Genomic DNA, 5524 nt, shown 5'->3' with positions numbered 1-5524 from the left:
GGACAGCGAGCCCTGTGCAGACCGCGCCGCGCGTAGTGGGAGCTTGCGCTTAGTAGGCTCTCGATGCATTTCTATGGAATTGTTTTCTGGTTGGAGAAACGTGAGGTGTCTAAGGGGAACAGGGGTCCCCAGGTCTAGTAGGAGAACGTTCGTGATCCAGGTCGAGGTGGATGGGGGCGAGGCTACCGGAGATTGTGGGGCAATGCGGGCGCTGCAGGGAAGGAGGCACTCGTCTAAGGCTCTGACGGGAGTGGGGGGTCCTCAAGGTCGAAGAAAAGAGGTCCACTGGGAGAGAGGAGCAACTGGGACGCTTGATATGGGGGCTGAGGTGACTGGAGCACCTCCGGGTTTATAACGCGAGGTGGAAAGGGATGCGCAGGCGGGTGCAGGAAGACTTCTCTGCAACTGCTTAGGGGTCCTAAGATTCTTGGGTACTGGGATTTAGATATTCAGGTAGCTGAAGCGAAGTGACTTTCCGGAGAGAGGGTTGCATTTAAAGAAGGATGCTCAGAAACAATTTAAGTACACATCTTGTCATAGATCTCAAGTTTGAAGGCTGGGCGATTGGAGTCTCGAGGTGATTTTGACTTTTCTTTTGGCATTCCCACTAAAAGCTGGCTGGCAGCTAGACCTTTTCAGTTATCCTTTAATTTTAAATGTATGTACGTATTTGATGGTGTTTTACAGTTACTAGTTTTGCTGGAGATTCTCAAAGCTGCACCTTGAAAATCTTGTAGCAGCCGCATCAGCTGCTGAAGATCCTTTCTTCAGGTCTCTTCATCTATAGCAGTGGCTCCATTCTTACCAAGTTAACATTTAGATTGGACTGTATTGTTTAATTTGCAACTGACTTTTATTCTACAGCATTGATACATAATTCACATGCTTTCTTTCCCTTGCTTGTAATTGTTTCTTTACAAGGTCATGCAAAATTGAACCACAAATTCTATAGAAGTTTTAAGATATTTTAACTTGGTGTTGAATTGGAAAGATATTGGTACGTTAGCAGCCTAGAAACCAACACTAAAATCAGGTTGAGGTTTCTAACAGTTGGTGATCTTAATGTCAGATGCTTAGTTTAATTTTAAGAATCTTGCATTTGCATAACACTCTTGAGAATGGATTAGGAACATAGAAAATGCATTTCAGGGTTAGGCAGTGAGTGGCAGTCCACAGAATTCACCTCTCTGGCAGTCCATAGAGGCACTTCCTGTCTCTGAGAAGCAGCAGTTAAAAATTGCACAGCTAAATCTTTTAATTTTTTAAATATTTCCTTAAACCCGTATGTTATCTTACTAATTTCTCATAATTTATAAAATGTAAGTTTTTTAAGGGAGTACTTAAAGAGATTTGATAAAATTTTGTAGATCAGATTTTGCCTTTTAATGAAATTCATTCGTCAGAGAAAATCTGCAAAAAAGTTAATATGTTCAGTTGGCACCTCTTTAGTTCTTGAATAATTAATGGATAATTACATTTTTTTCTCCCTATTGTCCTTCAATTTTACTGTTTGTCCTTAGGGAGAATGTACTGGCACACAAAACAGTAGCCTAAAATACTGAAACCTAACACCTTTTAACATTATAATAGCTTCTACATTTTTCACCTTGAGATTCATCTGTAGCAAACCAGTGATCTTAGAAAGCTATTCCCTGTCACCTTTGTTTAGAATGGGCTGTTTTCTCCATTTGTAGAACTAAGGAACAATAATGCAGTAATAACTAAACAATGAGAATGGGAAGCTTGGGAAAAGATATGTGTGTATGAGTCACATTTCTTCTAGAGCTGGAGTTGTAGACCATGGAGATGATTATTTTGCAGATCAGGAAACCAAGGCCCAGAATAGTGGAAGGGACAAATTGCTAGTTAGTGATGGACAGATCTCTGGACTGTAGTCCAGGGTTTTTCTATTTTATCACATTTACAGTGTTTATTTTATTCTTTTTTTTTTTTTTTACCATTGAGGCATTTTATTTGCACATATGTATTATACCTATAGAAAAAGAATCCCAGGATTTGCCCTCCTGTGTGTTTTTGTCTTTTCTTCATGGTCCATAATGCCCGCTGAGGTTGGCAGCACAGTGAAACAAAACTGACAGGTTGTTCTTCCATTTTGCTAGATCTTTGAGTTGCACATCAAATCTGAACTGATCACTCCATACTTATTTAACCTGCCTATGTGGTTTACAACAATTTTCCCAGCTCTGTGATCATCAGTGATTTCAGATTCACCAATGTAATCATGCTTCATCATCACAGTTAGAAATCGGACGATGACTTTGGAGCACAGCCTAATACGAACCTGGAGTTTGCCTCTCTTTTTGGCATTGTTGATACTCTTTAGAGCATCAGCCAATACATTCATGTGCCTCATTATGGTGGTACAGAAAGATGGCAGAAAAGCATAGTGTTTAAACTAAAACATTCTAGTGCCAACTATAAATGACTTTTGAATTATTTGTGGTGTTGTTCCCTTCTAAAAATGAGTTGAGTTGACTGATTTTTTCTCTCCATTTTTAACACCTTTACTGAGGTGTAATTAACAAACAGTAAACTTCACATGTTACAATATACAATTATGAAACCATCAGCACAGTCAAGATAATGAACATATTCATCACCTCCTAAAATGTCGGGTCTCTCTAATCCTTCTCTTCTGCCCCTCCCCCATTCCCAGGCAACCCTTTCTGTCACTGTGGACTACTTGGGATTTTCTAGAATTTTATATAAATAAACAAGAGGCCTGGTACACAGAATTTGTGCACTGGGGGGAAGGGGGTGTCTTCAGCCCAGCCTGCACCCTCTCCAATCTGGGACCCCTAAGGGGATGCCCTACTGCCCGGCAGTCGGACATCCCTCTCACAGTCCAGGACTGCTGGCTCCCAACCGCTCGCCTGCCTGCCTGATTGTCCCTAACCCCTTCTGCCTGCCAGCCTGATCATCCCCTAACCACTCCCCTGCCAGCCTGATTGACGCCTAACTGCTCCCCTGCCAGCCCGATTGCCCCTTACTGCCCTCCCCTGCAGGCCTGGTCCCCCCCAACTGCCCTCCCCTGCCAGCCAGATTGCCCCCAACTGCCTTCCCCTGCAGGCCTGGGTCCCCACAACTGCCCTCCCTTTCAGGCCTGGTCCCTCCCAATTGCCCTCCCCTGCTGGCCTGATCGCCCACAACTACCCTCCCTTGCTGGCCATCTTGTGTCCACATGGGAGTGGCCATCTTTGACCACATGAGGGCGACCATCTTGTATGTTGGAGTGATGGTCAGTTTGCATATTACCTCTTTATTATATAGGATTCTCATAGTGTGTACTTGATTTTATCTAGCTTCATTTGTGCAGCATAATTATTTTTGAGATTTGTCCATATTATTATCTGTATCTATAGTTCATTACCTTTTATTTGCTGCGTAGTATTCTGTTATATAGTTGTTCAAAAATTTGCTTATTCATTCTTCTATTGAGGACATTTGGGTTGTTTTTATTCTTTGGTTATTAAAAAATCTTTTATAAGCATTCATGTGCAAGTCATTGGATATATGCTTTCATTTCTCTTAGGTATATAGCTAGTAGTAGAATGACTGCGTTTGATACAAGGTGTGATTTGTGTTGTGGTTGTGTTTATTGTCCTTTATGAAATTGCCAAACTATTTTCCAAAATGTCTGTGCCATGTTACCCTCCCACCAGCATCGTGTAAGAGTTCTAGTTGTTCCACATTCTTGAAATTGACCACTTTTATACATGAAGTGATGTAAAGCTGTATAAGCTTTTACTGAAAATTTTAAAACAATATACTGCATTGTTAGTGGAAGTGCTGATATTTCAGTGGAAAGGGATAAACTATCTAAATTTTAAATATTAGGTAAGCTTATTAGAGTAGGCTAGTGTTCTATAATTTTTATGCTAAAAATTAATTGTTAAAAGATTTTCAGTCTGGCGGGTGTGGCTCGGTGGTTGAGTGTCCACCTATGAACCAGGAGGTGGTGATTGGTTCAATTTCTGGTGGTCAGGAAATTGAACCAATTTAGTAAGTGTGAAGGTTTTATGTTAAAATGGATTCTAGTACTTTTATAAAAGAGCAGTAGTAGAATTACATGATAATTATGAAACATAATTTCTATTATAGTTTTAATAGAGAAAAACTGGATTTGTATTTCAGCCACTTAATAACATTATGATCTCTAGCAAGTGATTTAACCATTGTGTACCTAGGTTTCCTCATCTGTAAAGTGAGGGTAATAAAAGTACCCACCTCATAGGGTATTGGTGAGGATTAAAAGTGCTTCTTTAGCACATAGTAAGGGTACAGCAAAGATTAGACCTTATACTTTATGGTTCAGTAGGTATATATAGGCATTTGTATGCCCACTTGTTTCCTTGCTGCTAACAAAATCACTTTGAGGCTACAAAAAAAAATTCCTAGATAAAAATAATAGTCTGCCTTAAGGGCAGTTAGTATAGTTGATGCTCTCTTTTTTTCCTGCTTTCTCTGTTCACCTTGGACCTTTAACTAGATGTGCATAACAAGTTGGGTGTCTGTTTTTCTGAATGTCATCAGGAGACCCTTGTTGCAGTTTCACTATTCTAGAACCAAAATGTTAAAATTGGTTTGCAGGTACTCTACTGAGTTCTAGAGGCCTACTGGGTATGCTTAGATAAGGAAACCAGGAATTTATAAGGTCTGTTATTAAACTCCTCTCTGCCAGTGGAATCATCAAAAGGTCTTTGAACCTTGCTTTTTATTAACTGAATATTTTGATGACTTCATTAAACTGTTAGGTTTTAGTGTTAAAATTTGTGTAACTCCAATTTTGTAACATTTTGTTCTTTTTAAATTTGCTGTAACCCAGGTCTAATTAGTGTCATGAGCATGTGGTTTATCAAATGTATTTTGTGGTGACAGTGGTAGATTTCTTTTGGATATGTATTGTTTCTGCCTTAGGAGGTTCTATTGCTTTCACAGTAGCTCTTCTTCTGATTATAGTAGATTAATCTTAATTCTCAAGCATCTTTATCGTCTTTCCTTGATTCTCAAGCATCTTTGTGGTCTTTCCTTCTCACAACATCTCAACCTCCTGTAACAACATGTAACTTTTCACCATCTGTAACATAGGAGCTTATTTTTCATGCCTCTTTTAAAACATTAATTTCAATTATTTTTAAGTGTATGTCACATAATATTTTAATTGCTCTTATTTTTAGAGTTTATTAAATTGAGTTCATTATACAGGTTAGATATTAAAATCAGAAATAAGGTATAGCTCAAAAGCCTATTCATTATGATAGTAGTAGATTCTTGCTATATTGTTTTAGATCTCAGGCAGGCATTCTGTTAGTGGTACTTCATATGATAAATACATGGGTTATCCCTTTAGTCTGAATTAATGCTAGCAGGACTAAAAGAGTTACATGGAGCCATCAAAAGTTTCCAGGGTTGTATTAATTTTTAACTGATACAAAGTTTTAATATATGAGAGTGACCTTCTTTTGATTAGCTATTATAATAAAGATTATGAAGTTATTACAAT

General features: G+C 38.8%; 1 protein-coding gene and 1 pseudogene across 3 annotated transcripts in view; one reads left to right on the top strand and one right to left on the bottom strand.

Moving 5' to 3' along the window:
* Window positions 1-5524, top strand: part of SOCS5 (suppressor of cytokine signaling 5) — a 52240-nt gene that overhangs the window by 450 nt on the left and 46266 nt on the right. The gene's annotated exons all lie outside the window — the stretch shown is intronic.
* On the bottom strand, window positions 1971-2374 carry LOC308256174 (small ribosomal subunit protein uS8-like; annotated as a pseudogene). The gene has a single exon. The product of its transcript is annotated as a small ribosomal subunit protein uS8-like (transcript).

Source organism: Plecotus auritus (genome assembly GCF_963455305.1).
Source record: "Plecotus auritus genome assembly, chromosome: 8".
In the NCBI taxonomy this organism is placed as follows: domain Eukaryota; kingdom Metazoa; phylum Chordata; class Mammalia; order Chiroptera; family Vespertilionidae; genus Plecotus; species Plecotus auritus.
This window is presented reverse-complemented; position numbering and strand designations above follow the sequence as displayed.